Source organism: Trachypithecus francoisi, unplaced genomic scaffold (genome assembly GCF_009764315.1).
Source record: "Trachypithecus francoisi isolate TF-2019V2 unplaced genomic scaffold, Tfra_2.0 Lachesis_group14, whole genome shotgun sequence".
In the NCBI taxonomy this organism is placed as follows: Eukaryota; Metazoa; Chordata; class Mammalia; order Primates; family Cercopithecidae; genus Trachypithecus; species Trachypithecus francoisi.
In genome coordinates this window covers 22,228,286-22,248,915 of record NW_022681459.1, presented here as the reverse complement: position 1 = coordinate 22,248,915, position 20,630 = coordinate 22,228,286, and positions in this window count along the sequence as shown.

Sequence of the window (20,630 nt, the reverse complement as noted above, 5' to 3'; positions counted from 1 at the left end):
CCAAATCTCATATTGAAATGTGGTCCCTGATGTTGGAAGTGAGGCCTGGTGGAAGATGTTTGCATCATGGGAGTGGATCCTTATAAATGACTTAGCCCCATCCCTTTGGTGATGACTGAGTTCACACAATATCGAGTTGTTCGAAAGTGTGTGGCACCTCCCTCCTCTCTCTTTTGCTCCTGCTCTCATGAGGTGACATGCTGCTCCCACTTCATCTTCCACCATGAATAAAAGCTCTTTGAGGCCTCACCAGAAGCTGAGCAGATGCCAGCACCATGCTTCCTGGCATCCACAGAACCATAAGCCAATTAAACCTCTTTTCTTTATGAATTACCCAGCCGCAGGTATTTTTTTTTTATAACAACACAAGAACAGCCTAATACACCGAGTCTCTTCCCAAAGACCCTGCCTCCTAATACCATCACCTTGAGACTTAGGATTTCAACACATGAATTTTGAAGGGACACAAGCATTCAGACCATAGCAAGTAAATAGCAATTTCTAGGCAGAGAAGAGAAAAACTGTGTATGCATGCATGTGTGTGTTTATGTGTGAATATGTGTAGGGGTCCATGGGCAGAGGATGGGGGAAGAAGGTAGATGAAGCAAGAATAGCAAAGAAGCTTCATATGGTATTGACATCACATGCCACACTTTGCTCTGAGCATGCAAGCTGTGCAGATATTTCTGTCCACAGCAGCAACCTGTGCTCTGACAATAGAAGGACTGTCCTAAAATCCTTCTGGTGGATGAGCCACTGGCCAACAAGGTTGAGTCTACAAATGGCCTTTTCTTCACTTGGACATACCTTGACATTTCTTACATTGTTATCACTAAGCATTCCCTTCTGGTGAGCAGTAGGCTCCTGTTGTATGATGCAAATCATGTACGTGTGGAACTGCTATCTGGAGATAAAAAAAACAGGAGTTGCAGATGACTCCTACCCTCATGGAACTAAGCCACAGTCTAGAAGAGGAGAGCAAGTTTACGTGGGCTGTGCATTACACTAAAGGTAAGAGTATTTCATGGTAGGAGAAGGTGTGCAAAAGAACAATGTAATGGTTGATCTACAGTTCGATGACTAAGGGCCTTTAAAGGCTTATAAAAATATTTAGATATGATGAATATTGCAATAGAGAGACACTAACAGGTGTTTTAAGATGTTATATCTGGCAGCAATATTATATCAGTCAGAATTGCAGAATAGCTGGAAGAAGTGGACTTTCAAGGGAAAGACTAGACTGCCTGGAGATGAGCATAAAGGAGTCACTCCAGCCTGAGACTGGAGGAGAAAAGGGAAACAATCTAGTTTATAGGGCCCATGGATTGGAACCACAGGGTAGATGCGGCCCTGGCTAGAACTGCCACTCAAGTGGAAAGAGAGGTCTTCCCATCGAAACTTTAAACTTTTCCTTTCCGGAAGACACCACAAGGAAATAGAAGGGGCCTGAACAATGGCTCATGCCTGTAATCTCGGTGCTTTGGGAGACCAAGGCTGGAGGATCACTTGAGGCCAGGAGTTCAAGACCAGCTTGGTTAACACAGTGAGATCCCATCTCTACAAGAAGTTGAAAAATTAATGAAGTATCAAATGCCCGTCGATGATAGACTGGATAAAGAAAATGCAGTGCATAAACACCGTGGAATACTACGCAGCCATAAAAAGGAACAAGATCACGTCCTTTGCAGGGACATGGATGGAGCTGGAAGCCATTATCCTCAATAAACTAACAGAAGAACAGAAATTAACACTGCATGTTCTCACTTATAAGTGGGAACTGAACAATGAGAACACATGGAAACAGGGAGGGGAACAGCACACAGTGGGGCCTGTTGTCGGGGCAGAGGGAGGAAGAGCATCAGGATAAAGAGCTAATGCATGTGGGGCTTAATACTTAGGTGATGGGTTGATAGGTGCAGCAAACCACCATGGCACATGTTTACCTATGTAACAAACCTGTGTGTCCTACACATGTATCCTGGAACTTCATTAAATTAAATTAAATTAAAAAGAAAATACCTACATTAAAGCCATTTAGTTTTAGGGAAAAGGAGTTGAAAATGCAACCAACTCTTGGTGAAATGTACAAATAAATCTTTGTTATACTTTATTTCAAATAAATTATTTTCAAATTAAAAATTTTTCACTAGGTATGGTGGTGCCTGCTTATAGTCCTACATCCTCAGGAAGCTGAGGGAGGAGGATCACGTGAACCCAGAAGGTCGAGGCTGCAGTGAGCTATGATCATACCACTGCACTCCAGCCTGGAAGACAGAGCAAGACCCTATTTCTGAAAAGAGAGAGAGAGAGAGAAAAGAATTTAGAAGGACATGCCACACATTGAAAGAACATATTTTTAAATCACATCTTTGATACAAGAATTGTGTTCAGAACATATAAGTAATTCTTACAGCTCATAATTAGAAGACAAATAGCCCAATTTAAAAACGGGCAAGAGGCCGGGCGCGGTGGCTCAAGCCTGTAATCCCAGCACTTTGAGAGGCCGAGACGGGCGGATCACGAGGTCAGGAGATCGAGACCATCCTGGCTAATACGGTGAAACCCTGTCTCTACTTAAAAATACAAAAAACTAGCCGGGCGACGAGGCGGGCGCCTGTAGTCCCAGCTACTCGGGAGGCTGCGGCAGGAGAATGGCGTAAACCCGGGAGGCGGAGCTTGCAGTGAGCTGAGATCTGGCCACTGCACTCCAGCCTGGGTGGCAGAGCAAGACTCCGTCTCAAAAAAAAAAAAAAAAAAAAAAAAACGGGCAAGAGATTTGAACAGACATTTCACCAAAGAGGATATGCAAGAATGTAAAAAGATGATCAGGATCACTAGGAAAATACAAAATAAAACTGCAATGAAATACTACATCATATCCAGTACAACAGCTGAAATAAAAAGACAGACAAAATACAAGTGTTGAAAAGAATGTAGAAAAACTGGAACCCCCAAATTTTCTGATGGAAATAGAAAATGGAATATTCAGTTTGCAAACAGCTTGACCTTTTCTTAAAAAGGCAAACATAGACTTACCACATGACCCAGCTATTCCACTCTTAGATAGGTGCCCGAGAGAAATAAAAATATGTCAACACAAAGACTTGTTGGTAAATGTTCGTAGCACCATTATGTATAATAGCCAAAAACTGGAAATGATACAGATGTCCATCAGCTGGTGAATGAATACACAAGTTGTGGTATATCCATACAATGGAATACTAAATAATTTTAAAAACCAATTACTGATACATGTTATAACATTGATGAGTCTCACTGCATTATGCTGGGTGAAAGAAGGTAGAATTGAAAGACTCCTTACTGTATTATTTCATTTATATGACATTATGGAAAAGGCAAATATATGGGAACAAATATCAGATTAGTGGTCCTCAAGTGCCAATGGCAGTAGGAGAGGATTGACTGCCAAGAAGCTGGAGGGAGCAAACAGGGGCTTTGGTGGTGGTGAAGATGATCTGTATCAAGTTTGCAGTGATGATTTCACAGCTGTTTGTCAAAGCTCATCCAACTATACACATAAATAAGTGTATTTTACCATACTTAAGTTATACTTTAATAAACATGACTTTTAAAAATAAGCGTTAAACTAGTGGCAGGCAGACCAGCTAGGAGAACACTGCTGAAGGGGAGGAGCAGTGAAGAAAGGGAAAGAACTTGATGAGGGGAAGCCTGCCTAAGAAAAAAGAACACGAGAGAGACAGGCTTTCTGGAAGCGAAAGAGTTTACGATTATAAATAAAGAAGGCAGAATGATAAAATACATGAGCAGATGTGACAATGAAACTCAAAGTAACTCAATGAAACTCTCTAGAGGGGAATAAACAGGAGGGTTCTGGTAAGTCTGACAAAAGCAAGGGAGAAAGGCATTCATGCAATCACTCATACATCCATGCATTGACTCACGCATGTGCCCATTCATTCATGCATGGTGCATGTATGCATTCAGTGTTTATTTTGTACTTAACAGTGGGAAGTAGCCAAGGGCAAATAAGAACATGGAGAGTTGAACCTACCTTCTAGGAGCAGAGTTCCTGAGTGCAAAGCCCAACTTTAGATTGGTTTAATGGTTCCATGTTTACCTCATAGCTGTTCCCTCCCAATTCTGTATTCCAAATGTTAAAGAGAAGTCCTTTCATCCCCAGGAACTAGGCCCATCCTAAAGTCAGGATAGATCCTGATTGGCCAGAACCAACCATGGAAATCCTAATCTCCTTCACCAGTGGTTAACAAGAGATGAGAACATGTCTTCGTTCTCCACAATAAAACAAAAAGGACCTTCACTTTTTGAACCAAAACCCAGCTTAGGAAAATGCCTTTTGTGTCAGTTTCTTCCCTCCTGCTTGGACAGCTGGAATAAGAATACGTCATCTGGAGCTACATCAGGCATCTGATGACTGTGAGGTGACAAGTATGAAGAGAAAAAGGCAACTGGTCAAAGATCACAGAGAAAAAAGAATAGAAATGGCCTGGGTCCTTCACGACACAAACCATCTGTTGCACCAAAGGTAAAACCATCTACCCCCAAACTTTATGGAAGATAACAAAAGTATAGCAGGACTCTGGCAGAGGATTCCAATGGGAGTCATCTCCTGGTCCACTTATGAGGTCAGAACCTAGCAACAGCTACATGACTGTGCATACAGTCCTCACCCCTGAGGCTCTTCAAAGAGGTAGAAAGAGGACAGAAGTTAGAAAGAATATGTAGGAGGGAAAGATCGTGGGTTCTGGAGAAAAATTTCAATCCCTGAGATGGAAACTAGTGGGAAAATGATAGGTACTAGAAACAGGACAATAGATTAGTTCTGGTCTCTGGAGCAAATGGGTGATAATAAGAACTAAAAATCAGAAAAAAAAAAAAAAAAAGAAATGACCAATTGGATCAGGAGAGAGGGAAAGGGAGGCCTAACTGGTCAAAGTCCTTTTTGCTCCCATGCAGAATGAATCCAAAGTATCTCAGCAATGAACCCAAAACATCCCAACCAGTTTATCTTGTGGTCACCAAGTCATCGAATGCAAAGGAGAATGTGATTTACAATCACATGATTTTCCATCCGTTTTAAGGGGTAGGCAGGGAGCTCTGAAATGGATAGATGGGGAATTAGGAGCTTGGATCTGTGCAAAGACAGTAAGTCAAGGCTCTTCGAGCATAGCCACAGGGGGCATTCAGTTGAGCATCTGAGAGGCCATTGATTGGCGGCTTGAGCTTCGGTTCAGAGTTGAGGCTTCCTTCATATAATCTTTCTCCTTCTTTTTTTTTTTTTTTTTGAGACGGAGTCTCGCTCTGTCGCCCAGGCTGGAGTGCAGTGGCCGGATCTCAGCTCTCTGCAAGCTCCGCCTCCCAGGTTTATGCCATTCTCCTGCCTTAGCCTCCCGAGTAGCTGGGACTACAGGCGCCGCCACCTCGTCCGGCTAGTTTTTTGTATTTTTTAGTAGAGACGGGGTTTCACCGTGTTAGCCAGGATGGTCTCGATCTCCTGACCTCATGATCTGCCCATCTCGGCCTCCCAAAGTGCTGGGATTACAGGCTTGAGCCACCGCGCCTGGCCAATCTTTCTCCTTCTTGTGCTCCTCAGAAAACTAACATTTTCACAAGGCAGCCCTGCTAGTAATATCTCAGAAAAACTGGATTTTAGGAGGGAAGTAGAGAGAGATTAGGATATTTTAAGTTTTGGTTTTATGAAACAATGGAGCCTTTTATGAAATAGATGTGCCATCTTGAGACGACATTGTCAGTATCTCGTTCTACCTATTTCTCATTTTCTGTGTTTTAAAAAAATTCAGTAAGACTATGGTGGGGTGACTACCTTTTTTCTATTTCTTGCCTTGTAGTTTGGTTGTAGGCCCAACCCTGCCTGAGTACAGATCTTCAGTCATTTCAGCTCAGCTTTATCCTATCACACAATTTTCCTTTTTACCCCTCTTCTGGCTCTGCCAGAGTTGACTAGAAATTGACGATCCTAAGTTTTCTTCACCAAAATCAAGGTAGTGGAGGCGAAGGTGAACTTAGTAGAAAAAACAGACCTTAATCAATGTCACAACATGTGCATCTGGCCCTTGGTCTGCACTGCACTAGAAGTGTAATTTTGGAATAGTAGGTTAACGTCCCTGCATCACAGTTTTTTCGCCTTTCAAAAGGAGTCATTCATTCCAATTCCACGTTACAGGGTTATTGTGGGGGATGAAAGAACACTGAATGGCATCAATATTTTTGAATAAAAAGAAAAATAAAGTGAGACTGCGTGCTTTGAGCACTGATATGTTATAAAATTATAAAGAAGTAATTTCCTTATTATTATTTTGTTATATAATAAAATACAGAAACATAATGAAAACAATTTTAACAAATTGATCCCCTTGTTCAAACAAGTTTCCCTTTAAAGGAAATTTATCTTATCTACTTTTTGTATTTATATGTAACAAAGAGCCAAATCAAAATATAAATGCAAAAGAATCATAAGTATTGTTTTATAAGGCATGTTTTTCTGACATGTTATTAGTTGCATCATAGAAGACATTTAAGTAAGCATCTTATGCTCTTTACCTTTGCAAGAAGATATTACCATACTAGAATTGAATTCGCACTCAAGATCCAGCATGGTAAAAAGTATATGACAAGAATAATGCTTTTCAGTTGTTACATAGATTTGTCCTATAGAATTTTTAGTGTTTTTAAATGAGCATTTTTATTGAAATTTAACACTTCTGATTCTAACTGTCAGGCTTGGTTCATTTTCACAAAATGAACAGACTTATGTAACCACCCTACAAATAGGAAATGAAACATTATCAGCACCCCAAAACTCCCCTTGTGTCCCCCCAGCTACCTCCCTCTACTCCCCAAGGATCACAACCAACCTGACTATTCTCACTACAGATTAAGTTTGCCTCTAGTTGAACTTTATATGAATGGAATCACAGAGTCTGTGCTTTTTATTGTAACTGCATTTTTCTCTCAATACTTGATTCATGATATTCATTCACTTTGTGTGTAGTAAGAATTCATTTATTCATTTTCATTGCTATGTGGCATCCCGTTGTATAGATACACTCTTCATTCTATTCTTCGTGGAGATTTGGGGCTATTCAGAATAATACTGCTATGAATATTTTACACATGACATTTACTGCACGTATCCGCAATTCAGTAATGTATAAACCGAGAGTGCAATTTCTAGTCAAAGGGTATGTGTACATGTAACTTCAGTAAATACTCCCACACGCTTTGTCAAAAATGAAAGTACTAATTTACAGTCCCACCACAATGTAGGAAAGTGACCATTCCGATAACTTCTCATCCTTAGTAACACTGACTAGTATTGTAAGTTTTGTTTCTCTTAGTCATTCTGACAGTTGAGTGATGCTATTCCACTATTAATTTTAATTTGCATTTGCCTTATTTAGTTGACATTGAGCATCTTTGCACCTGCTTCTTGGCCAATTAAATAGCTTCTTTTTCTGAGTGCCTATTTAATATTTTTGCCCATTTTCCTATTTGGATGTCTGTCTTTTTGTTAGCGATTCGTCATGAGTCCCTTGTCACTCTCACTCTACGACATGCCCTTTCACCCCTTGATGGCGTCAATGTGATAAACAGAAGTTCTTCATTTTAATGGGATTCAATTCATCAAATTTTCTTAATGACTAATGCTTCTTGTGTCCTAGTTAAGGATCTTTGCCCAGCTCATGAAGGCAATGAAGAAATTATCTTGTGTTACCCTCTAGAAGCTTTTTAATTTAACCTTCCACATGTAGATCTACACCCCACCTACGTTTAATTTTTGTGTATGGAGTGAGCTAGGGTTGAAATTCGTTTTTTTCAATGTGGCTGTCCTTATGAATGTTCAAAAATCATTCTTTTCCCACTGGATGTTTTTGTTTCTCTCTTTTTTTTTCCTTATCTTTTTTTTTTTTTTTTCTTTCTTGCCATTGATCTGTTTTCCCAAAAGCAGTTATACTCACTTACCTGGTACCTTTGTACTGATATCACAGCTTCAGATCTGGTCATTTAAAGCCTCCAACTTTGTTCTTGGAGATAAACAAGGCTCTTATTGATCTTCTGCGTCTCTGCATATATTTAAAAATATCAGCTTCTCAATTTCCACACACAAAAATACAAACTTGTAGTGATTCTCATTTAGACTTTATTGAATCAAAAGTTCAATTTAGGGAAAATTGCTGTTTTTGTAATATGGAGTTTTCTAATTCATGAAAATTATTTATTTTTTTGTGTTTATTTTTCTTTTTTATGTTCTTTTTACTTTCCCACAAAAACATTTCATAGTTTGTTACACAGAAGTCTTTCCTCTCTGCCTCAGCTTGAACATTTTTTTACTGACCTAGATTCTAAATAACAAATCTGCTCTCCAGCTGTGTAATCTCCTAATAATCACATATATGACACAGTTAAATCAGATACTGTAATTTTAATTTTTTTCCTCTCTCTTGGTTTTGTGTGTTGGTATGCCTGGTACTGTTTATTAAATCCTACACACTATGAAAAATCACCTAAAATTTCTGAATTATTTTATGTAATTTCAAAAAGAATTTTCTTTGTCTTCTTGAGGCAGATCCCTTAATCCAATCAGAAATTGAGCTGGTTTGAAATTGAATTTTAGACTTACAAGGCTTTATCTAATTTCTGGCTTGCCCATGCTCCTGAAATATAGTACAATCAGCCCTTAGTCACCACGGAGAATTGGTTCTAGGGTCCCAAGAAAATACCAAAATCCACAGATGCTCAAGTCCCTTTTGTAAAATGGTATAGTGTTTTCATATAACCCACATATATCCTCTTATATATATAATCATCTCTAGATTACTTATAATTCCTAATGCAATGGAAATGCTATATAGTTACTTGTTACAGCCTTTGTTTAGGAAACAATGACAAGAAAAAAAATCAGTACAATACAATCACCTTTTTTCCTCCCCTGAATATTTTCAGTCCTAAATTGGTGTAATCCATAGACGCGGAACCCAACATTAGGGAGGGCTCACTGTATTTATGGGTTTCAACTGGATTAATAACTAGGCTCCTCTCCTTTGGCAGGCTTTGAACCACATTTTTTTCACTGCAGTATCATGAGATATCCAAGAATTTTGCATCAAGTTTTTGGCCTCTTGGCAACTGATTTCTACTCAGCTTCTCTACCTTTCAGCAGGAACAATTTAATAATCAGCCAAAAACTTGAAGAGAAAAGCAGCTCAGGGTGTTGGTCTCACTTCTCTCTGCTTCCTTTTCCTTTGGAATTTTGGCCCCTCAAGTCCTGGTTGCCTTAGTAGGGCTGAACATCCATTTTTGTCTCCCCAGGGCCACAAGACTCGCAAAAGCTCTGCTCAGAGTCTCTTCCTCTTTGCCACTGAGTTCTTCTTGACTCACTTGCCCAGCCTCTTTGCCCAGGATATGGACAGGAAAGAGCCTTAGGGGTAAATCAGCATAGAATGGCAGGTTTCCCTTTCCCTCAATGAGCAGCCTTTCTCCTTAAGGTATTGGACCCTCAGTGTAGTCCATTTTAGTAAGTCTTGACTCAGATTGTGTGTGTGTGTGTGTGCGTGCGCGCGCGCGCGTGTGTGTGTGCATACACTACTCAGCTTTTCATTTTGTTATTGACAGCAGGATTTGTCCACCTCTGGCTAGTCCTTCAGAGCTGTTAGCTGAAGCATTGTCTGATAGACTGAAAAAGCAAAGAATAAAGACTCATAATAACCTTTCTAGTAAATATCCTTTTTCACCCCTTTAACATAGCCTGAAAGAAGGAATGTGAAAAAAAACCTTGGGATTACCAAATTTCCCCATAGAATTTCATGCCACTGATAATTCAGGCACAAAATGTTTTCTGTTTTTAAAATTTTTCCATACATTGGACTATAAATTCTTAAATTATCATATATATGGTAGTCATTACTGCTGGTTTCCAGATATTCTGTTTCTTCCTTCTTCTGGCACTTCCATCTTCTAGAGGATTCCCCATCCTGGCTCCTCTGTGGTAGGATCCAACTTGCTCTGGCCAATGCATTGTGGGTATAAGTAAAGTGCCTGTATTAGCAGTTATCTCATTGCTATGAAGAAATACCTGAGACTTGGTAATTGATCAAGAAAAGAGGTTTAATTGGCTCATGGTTCTGCAAGCTGTACAGGAAGCATAGCGGTTTCTGCTTCTGGGGAGGCCTCAGGAAACTTACAATCTTGGTGAAAGGCAGAGGGGTGGCAGGAGCCAGAGCAGGAGAAAGATGGAGTGGGGAGGTACTACACACTTTTAAACAACCAGAGCTCATGAGAACTCACTCACAAGAATAGTACTAGAGGGATGGTGCTAAACCACTCATGAGGAACCACCCCCATGACCCAATCACCTTCCACCCAGGCCCCACCTCTAGCATTGGGGATTACATTTCGACATGAGATTTGGGTGGGGACACAAATCCAAACTATATCAATGCCCCAATGAGACCCCCAGAGTTATTTTCTTCTGCCGCTGTGACCATTACTGGTCTAAACTGTGCTGCACTTCAGGGTGAAAAATGAGAACAACATGGAACAGAGTTCCTTCCTAAGCCTCAGGAGAGAAATAGCATGGGCAATAAATTAACCTTGTTTTAAATCATTGAAATCATGAGGTTGATTGTTACTGCATCACAACACAGCTTATCCTGATTCATACATTAAAGATTGCAAGAAATATATAGAATCCCATTTTATTGATAAAATTAAACATGGCTCAGATTCTTGCCCCGAAAAGCGCCTTGCGAACACGAACATGTCCTATTTATTTGTATTGGCCCTTCATCTAATATAGCTTAGCTAAACTATGCAATACAGAAGATGTCTGAGGAATTTCTGAGACAACTGAATGAATGACCGAATAAATTCCTTTGTGTGAGTCAGTATAAATAAGAAGACAGGAAGGCAGGATACTGTGATCTCACAAGATAAATCTGGATTCAAATCCTGGTTCTAACATGATCTATGTGACCCTGAGCAAGTATCTGAATTTCTCTAAGTCTCAGCTTCCTGAACTGTAAAATGAGAAAAATAATATCTGCCTCTAAGAGTTGTTAGGAGAATTAAAAGAGGTAACTTTGTGATGCCATTAGCCTACGTTCTGGGACATACTACTACTAAAAAATGGTAGGCAGGGCCGGGCGCGGTGGCTCAAGCCTGTAATCCCAGCACTTTGGGAGGCCGAGATGGGTGGATCACGAGGTCAGCAGATCGAGACCATCCTGGCTAACACGGTGAAACCCCATCTCTACTAAAAAATACAAAAAAAACAGCCGGGCGAGATGGCGGGCGCCTATAGTCCCAGCTACTCGGGAGGCTGAGGCAGGAGAATGGCGTGAACCCGGGAGGCAGAGCTTGCAGTGAGCTGAGATCCAGCCACTGCACTCTAGCCCGGGCGACAGAGCGAGACTCCACCTCAAAAAAAAAAAAAAAATATGGTAGGCATTATCATTATCCCTCAAAAACTAGTGGGAAGAAAGAAAAGCGTAAGAATCAATGTAGGTGGGAGATGTCAATATTTAATGAGTCACTGGTACATTTTCTCTAGATTTATGTCAAAGTCAAAGAAAAGGAATCTGGAGCACAAAACAAAGCTAGCTTCCAGAAAAATTAATGAAAGGCAAAAATATCTGAATCCAATCCATTCAAGAAACTATGAAATTAAAATATGAGGTGTGAATATGAACATATGTATATTGTATATATAGGAGATGTATTTGAAATTTGAGACATGAGATGGATGCATAAGCAGGTAGACAGATACATCATAGTTATATATTAAGTGTAAGGGTTATATTAAAATATATTGGCAAAGCTCTCTTGAATAGAATCACTTTAGTGCAAATGAGAAGAGTTTCTAAGAAGAGAATGATTGTCACTTGAACATGGAGTCATTAAAAGGAAAGACTGGGGGCGGTGGCTCACGCCTGTAATCCCAGCAGTTTGGGAGGCCGAGGCAGGTGGATCACGAGGTCAGGAGATCGAGACCATCCTGGCTAACGTGGTGAAACTCTGTCTCTACTAAAAATACAAAAAAAAATTAGCCGGGCATGGTCGCGGGCGCCTGTAGTCCCAGCTACTCGGGAGGCTGAGGCAGGAGAATGGCGTGAACCTGAGAGGCGGAGCTTGCAGTGAGCTGAGATCACGCCACTGCACTCCAGACTGGGAGAGAGAGCGAGACTCCATCTCAAAAAAAAAAAAAAAAAAAGGAAAAGACTAAGACTAACAGCCTGGAAAAATGTACGTAATTTATTCATGCCAGTGATAACATAAAACTTCCGAAGGTTCATTTTAAGAACTCCAGGCTATAAGGAAAATACTTCTGATCACTAATGTTACAAAGGTTTTCCAGAAAAGCAATGTTTGAGTTTCAGACAAGTGGGTAATAAGATGTTAATGCAGTCTCTACATCTTAAGGCTTGAATGGGCTTGACATCCAGTATGGAGCAGTCACAAAGCTGGCAGCTGATGTTGACTGCCCTCTGGAAGTATAGATGGGCTTGTTGACTAGGCCTACACATGGCCTCAGCATGGCAGCCTGATTCAGAGGCCAAAGGGCAAGCAAAAGGTGCCAGTCCTCTTAAAGACTAAGTCCAGAATGGCATAGCATCACTTTCACCAAACTCCATTGGTCAAAGTAGCCCCAAGTTGGCTTAGATTCAAGTGGAGGAGAAATAGGATAGTGTCTTAGTGCATTTTGTGTTGCTATAAAGGTATACCTGAGGTTGGGTAATTTATCAAGAGAAGGCTTTATTTGGGTCACAATTCTGACTGGCTAGAAAGTTCACGATCAGGCGTCTGCATCTGGTGAGGGCCTCAGGCTTCTTCTACTCATGGGTCAAGGTGAAGGAGAACTGTTGTGTGCAAGAGGAGAAGAATGGTGGGGAGGCATCAGGTTCTTTTTACAACCATCACTTGAGGGAACTGATAAAGTGAGGACTCACTCACCCCTGAAGAAAGAGGGTGTTACTCTATTCATGAATCATCCGCCCTCACGATGCAAACATCTCCTGTTAGGCCCCACCGCATCCAACATAGGAGACTGAATTTCAACATGAGGTTTGAGGGGAAACATTTCCAAACCATAGTAGACAGCCATCAAAAGACTGTCAGATAATTTGCATCCGTCTTTATTGTGCCACACTCTAGTAGGTAGATGTCACTATGCAGATATCTTTCTAATGAGTGGGTGATTAAATACTCGGCCACCTTATGCTGTTCCTGACAAGGATGTTTTCTTTTCCTCTACCTTTGAATATATCAATTTTCTTTTTTTTTTTTTTTTTGAGATGGAGTCTCGCTCTGCCGCCCAGGCTGGAGTGCAATGGCCAGATCTCAGCTCACTGCAAGCTCTGCCTCCCGGGTTTAGGCCATTCTCCTGCCTCAGCCTCCGGAGTAGCTGGGACTACAGGCACCCGCCACCTCGCCTGGCTAGTTTTTTGTATTTTTTTTAGTAGAGGTGGGGTTTCACCGTGTTCGCCAGGATGGTCTCGATCTCCTGACCTCGTGATCCGCCCGCCTCGGCCTCCCAAAGTGCTGGGATTACAGGCTTGAGCCACCGCGCCTGGCCGAATATATCAATTTTCTACATGTTTCAACATTTTTAATTCTTCTCTTCCACTTTCCATTGTTGCTTAGAAACATTGTTACTATCTTCCTTCCTTTTCCTCCTTCTTATCAATTTCTTCCTTTTCCTCTCCCTTTCTCTATCCTGCTCTCCCCAACACACACACGCTGATAGGGTCTGGCTCCGTGTCCCCAGCCAAATCTCATCTTGAATTTTTTTCTTTTTTTTTTTGAGACAGAGTCTCACGCTGTTGCCCAGGCTGGAACGATCTCGGCACACTGCAACATCCACCTCCCGGGTTCAAGCAACTCTTTTGCCTCGGCCTCCCAAGTAGCTGGGACCACAGGCATGCACCACCATGCTGAGCTAATTTTTGTATTTTCAGTAGAGACGAGGTTTTGCCATGTTGGCCAGGCTGGTCTCAAACTCCTGACCTCAGGTGATCCACCTGCCTCAGCGTCCCAAAGTGCTGGGATTGCAGGCATGAGCCCCAATGCCCAGACTCATCTTGAATTTTCATACAAATTTAATGCCCACGTGTTGGGCAAGGGACCTTGTGGGAGGTGATTGGAGCATGGGGGCAGTTCCCCCATGCTTTTCTTATGATAGTGAGTGAGTCTCACGAGATCTGATGGTTTTAAGGGAGTTTCCTCCCCTTTGCTCTGCACTTCTTTCTCCTGCTTCCTTGTGAAGAAGGACATATTTGTTCCCCTTCCACCATTATTGTAAGTCTCCTGAGGCCTCCCCAGCCATGCAGATCTGTGAGTCAATTAAACCTCGTTCCTTTATAAATTACCCAGTCTTGGGTATTTCTTCATAGCAGAGTGAAAACGAACCAATACACACACACACATCTCCCATGACATGGGACAATGGCAGTAATAAGACAGAGCTGGAGACTCAGGCCCACACGGCTGGCATGGATGCTTTTGGTAAGTCATGTGTTTGCAAGTTGGCAGTACCCCCTTTGAAGCTTGGAAGCAAAAAGAAAGAAAACAGCAGATGCATATTTTTCTTTTGTACAAATTTGTGGTTTCAAGTCTACACTTTACAAAATATGATTTTCCTTTTTTAAATAAAAAAAAAGACTGAAAGATCTGTAAATCACAGAGGCATCACTGAGTAACATCTTGATGATTTAAGTGTAAATGGATAAGAAACATATGGATCCCATTTCATACAAAGCACACACATTGGGAGTGAGTGGGGGAAGCATCTGGCAAATCCTGTTTCTGGTTTGGTAGAATTCGCAGAATTGGGAGGTGTAGTTCAGGACATGAGCAGCCCAAATGCCAAGTGTAGGCTGAGTTCATTTCAACCTGATGCCAAGGCAAAGCTGGAGTTTTCATTCACGTTCAAATACCTCACTTAGGTCTTTTTTTCTTTTTTCTTCACATTATAGACTTGGCAACATTTAAAGATTCCTTCCACTTTGGATTCATATGAGCTCTAGGTCCTGGCATGAGGAAAGTAATCTAATACAAAATGACATAAAGTTTGGGAAAAATGACAATTCGATCTCATGTTCACTTTAATATGGAAAGGTTGAATAACATTCAATTACAATTCATTCCAATTTTCATCTTCTCAATGAAAGACGAGGGGCTGCTGAAGAGAGGTAAGCAGGGAAGATTCTAGCATCTGTGGATGGGGTGAGGTGGGGAAGGGGTGCTCCTGGAGCTGTGAGCAGCCTTGCAAAGATTCAAGAATGCAGAACAGTTTGTATTGACGTGACCAGCTACCTTTCCTCCCTTTTGGTGAGCAACTAATTCACAAGAAGTGCTTAAAGAGAACAGAACTACTTTACTCTGGATTAGACATCAAGCATCTGAGAAATGATGATCACTACGTCTAACCAGAACTATAGATGGGGAGAAGAGAAGGAAGGCTGGTAGAAAGACAATCAGAGATGCTACACACGTGTAAGGGTGTCAAATTCCATCCCCAGGTAGGATGACAAATTTGAAAGTTTGTTTCTGCCTGTTGACCTCCACAGACCCCAGCAGTGATCCGTAAATGGAATGAAGACCATCTGCATTGATTTGCACTCTTAAGTGTATTGTGCTTTCTGCCCCTCTCGTTATCCCAACTCTGGCCGTTCTCACAGGGATTCTTCAACTGCCCAGGGCCTGACCTCCACCTCCAATAGCAGAGCTGCACAAAATAGCAGAGCTCTCTTCTGAAAAGGCAACTCTGATCATCCCACTCTCCAGCTCAACAGCCTTTGGTGGCTCCCCAGTGCTCTCAAACTGAGGTCTGACTTCTGCAACATCTCAGAGGAGGCACAGGACAGTCAGCACCCAAGCACAGCCCTCTGGCCACATCTCTTCACACCCATAACCCTGACATTCTGACATTCTACTTTCTACCCATCAGGAATTTATTTCAGCTTCTTAAGCTCATGGGGGTTTGTTGTTGTTGTTGTTGTGGTTGTTGTTTTACTCTAGGCTTCCTCTCTGCCTGGGATGCTCCTCCTTCCCCTGCCTCCCCACTTTCTCTGGCTCTCACCTATCTTCCTCCAGATCTGGGGAATTGATCCCAGATTCTTCGGGCTGACAATTGAAGCCTTTCTTCATGTTCTTTTGACAGCCTTTACTCACTTAGAGATGCTGTGACCTCCTCTGTGATTTGGTCCAACTGAAGGCTCCTTGCTGACAGAGGCAAGGCGTCTACTCTTACGTCTCCAGCACACACAGCAGCATGCTTGGCGCTCATTAGGTGCTCAGAAACAAGTCTGAATTTAAACCCCATTACGCACTGCAGTGTGTAGGTGTGATAATTTTGTGTGTCATCTTGGCTAGACTACTGTGCCCACTTGTTTGGTCAAACACCAGTCTAGATGTTGCTGTGAAGAAGGTATTATATAGATGTCATTAACATTTACAATCGGTAGACTTAAAGTCGATTATCCTCCATAATATGGGTGGGTGCCAATCTCTTCTAAGATGAAGGCCGTAGGAGAGAAGCCTGAGGTTCCCAAAGAGGAAGGAATTCTCCTTTAGACTACACCTTAGAAGCCCTGCTTGAGTTTCCATCCTGTTGCATTGTAGAAGTGGATTCAAGACCGCAACCTCAACTCCCACCTGAATTTACAGCCTCAGAGCTGGACCTACAGACTTCAGAGCTGCCAGGTCCACAAGAGAGTTAGTTGTAGGTCTGGCAAGTCTATAGATACATAGCCACGTGTGGCCTAATGAGAGGGATACTTTCCAAGGAATGTGTCATTAGGTGATTTTCTCATGACATTAACACCATGAAGTGTTGTAGATGGCATAGCCTGCGACACACCTAGGCTCTGTTGCTCCTGGGGGACAAACCTGTACAGCATGTTACACTACTGAATACTAGAGGCAATTGCAGCACAATGGTAAGTATTTAATCCCAGCGCACTGGGAGGCCGAGGCGGGCAGATCACAAGGTCAAGAGATCAAGACCATCCTGGCTAACGTGGTGAGACCCTGTCTGTAATAAAAGTACAAAAAAAAAAAATTAGCTGGACATGGTGGCAAGCATCTGTAGACCCAGCTACTTGGGAGACTGAGGCAGGAGAATCACTTGAACCCAGGAAGCAGAGGTTACAGTGAGCCAAGATCGCACCACTATACTCCAGCCTGGGCAACAGAGCGAGACTCTGTCTCAAAAATAGGGAAAAAAGGGCAGTAACTGTATAGGGCAGTTACTATGAATGGTGCTAGTAGAACTGGCAGTTTCTCTGCATCAATCAGTGAGGGATGAGTGAGGGGGAATGCCTAGGACATTACTGTGCATTACTATAGACTTTACAAACACTGTGCACTTGGCCTACACTACAGTTATTAAAAATATTTGTTTACACCAGCATCACCACAAACATGTGAGTAACGCATTCTGCTATGATGCTACAATGGCTATGGTGTCAACTAGATGATAGGAATTTTTCAGCTCCACGGTAATTTTGTGGGGCCACTGTTGTATATGAGATGCATCACTGACCAAACTCTCATATCAATGATGCATTGCTCTGTGCATATGTGATTTTCTTATGGTTCTGTTTCTCTGAAGAACTCTAGTAAGAAAGGTAACATCATCAATTTCTATTTTGACGCTCTATTCTTTCCATGAAACCCAAAACTCATCTCCTCCAGTTCGGCAGTGCCCTCCAGCCCAGAGTAGAAGCCCAGTCCCAAGGCTATGCCATGCCAAGACATGGGCTGGGAAAGTGAGGCCCAGGTCTTCAGTAACCTTCTATTTCCAGGCAGAAACCTGCTGAGGGGGCATTCACACCACCTGACCCTACATCTTCTTTGCCACACAGCTGAGTGGTCCCATCTGCCAGGCCCCTTTAGGCCTCCCTTAACTACATTGGTGTGCCTCTGGAGCTGGCACATGTCATTCTGCTGAATAGAGAACTGAGAAACGCTCAGAGACCTGTCTACCTTTGTAACCCAAACAGCCCCGAGTGTAAGCTCTTTCTTCCTTTCCGGAGCTTTATCCAGGAAAGAAGGCCCTGCCCAAGGTCTGCACCCAGGAGGTCTCAGCAGCATTTCCCTGGGACACATCAGCTTCTAAATTTCGCACTCTCTAATGGGTTGACTAGCGGGCACGGAAAAGATACGTTTGTGCCCTAAGCCCCAGAACCTGTGTATGTGACCTTATTTGGGAAAAAGGTCTTTGCAGGTATCACTATGTTAAGGACCTCTAGATGACGTCATTGTGGATTATCCAGGGGCCCCTAAATCCACTGACAAGTGTCCTAATAAGCAAAGGAAAATGAAAAGACACAGACCCAGAGGAGAAGGCCACGTGAAGAGGCAGAGATTGGAGTGATGCAGCCAAAAGCCAAGGGACACTTGGAACCACCGGGGCCTGGAAGAGGGAAGAAGCCTTCTCCCCTTGAGCCTTTTAGGAGAGAACAGCTCTGCCAACACCTTGATTTCAGACATCTGGCCTCCAGGACTGTGAGGGAATAAATATCTGTTGTTGTGAGCAACCAAGTTTGTGTAATTGGTCACAGTACCTACAGGAAATGAAGACACCCCCGATTGCCTTCCGTTTTAAGGGATTCTTTAGTAGTCAAGATGAGGGGTGGTAGGCTACCCTTACTCATCATAAAATCCTCCTGGTCTAATGCCTATGCCAGGAGTCTTTTCCATTCCCCCTTTGTACTAGGGTCCTGGTACTCAGCATACCAATAAGAAACTAGCTGATTAAACGGAAGGGGGATGAACATGGGAGGTGAAAAACATTACACCAGAGAAATCCCTTTCAAGTGATCTTTCCTGAAAACATTAAGAAAAAGACGATTTTCTCTAAAATTGTCCTGAATTCTCACTTGGAGGGTAAGATCACAGTCCAATAGACACATGACTTGGGACTTCATCACAGACGCTGCTTTTTAAAAGACAGAAGTCAATCCATCCCCATTCTTGCATTTGCTTTTATAAGTGTACAACCATCTTTGCTAGATTTCCCTAATGTGTGAATTCAACTCTCTGTGACCAAAAGAATTCCCATCACTAGGAAATGATTTCTGGAGTGAAATTTCTTTGGCCCAGCAGTGGTTCCTGACTATTACTTGTCATCACTGTGCATCTGTGATGCTGACTTCTCTCTCAGTTCCATAGGTTTTCCTGGATGCCTTTTCCCAATAACAGGGAAACTGCCAGGCCTTGAAAATCTCCAAGCCTCTGCATGCTATGCTGACCCCAGAGCCTTTCTGCTGAGTAAAGTTATAAATTACATGTCACTGTCATCGCACAATGATTCTGCCCTGGCTTTGCCATCATGCAGACCTGGGTTCAAATTCTATCTTTGTTTTAATGGCTGTGTGTCTTGTAGCAAATTATTTAAACTCTTGGAGCCTCAATTTCTTTCTCTTTACTGAAAGTAAGAGAGTTATGATATGAAAAGGAATTAGTACTAATTGTGTCATCTTTTCTCTAAGAATTTTTACTTGTTCCTAAACTGATTCTTTACCAACCATACTAGAATATAAGGTAGCTATTAACCATAGTGCTCTATACGAATGTTTAATAATATGGAAAAGGTCTGTGTGGTATTACTACATGAAAAAAGGATATTAAGCGGTATATGCAATATTATTTCAATTTATACCTAGAAAAGAAAGAATCTATAGAAATTATTGCATAAAAACTTATAGAGGAATAGAAGATATATACTGAAACAAACAGTGGTCATCTCTAATTGGTGGTATTTTGTGTCTGTAAATGTGTCTTTTTCTTTATACTTTTCAAATTTGCTGTGTTATAATCAGAAAAAAATCCTAAATCCAAGATAAAAGTTAAAAAATGAAAGAAAAACATATTTGGTACAAGTTTGGATAAGTCACTTAACCTCTTTGCTTATTGGAAAATAACAGCTTATCGCTATCAAAGAACTCTGTGTGTGTGTGTGGCATTGGGCTAAAAGGGAAGTTTTAGCAACAAGTAAAAGCTCAATTGCTCTAAGAATGCTGTTTGCTGTGTACCTGTGGGTGGGTGCATATGTGTAGCTGTGACTACTAATCTACTAATGCAGTCAGGGCGTGGACTTCACGGGCCAGCAGGTCTCTTGCACTCAGAAGGGTCTTGAGCTTAGTTCAATGTGTTCTGACCACCATCTTCAAATTCTCAATAAGTTTTGGACCAGGAACCCACATCTTTATTCTATACAAAACCTCAAAAATGATATAGCTTGTCCTAAGTGTAGGTGACTGTATGCATGTGAGAGTGTATGAGGTCTTGTGTATATTTTAAGAAATTGAATACAGTGAGAATGATGGATGCTAGATGAGGGAAGGAAGTGTGTACAAACATGGCCAAGCCCGGAAGAAGCTAAGGCAGAAATGAAGTCAGAGTCTACTGGGAACTGACCAAGTGGGAATGGTAGTCAGTTTCCTTTTGAAATATAAATATATATACTTAAACATATCTTATATGTTATTTTTGAAATATATAATTTGCTTGCAAACAAAACCAATTAATTCTACAGATTAAACTGAACTCTGTTTAAGGGGGTTTCTCCTTGGCCCGTTTTAAACACTTGAGAATTTGTTCTCACTTTA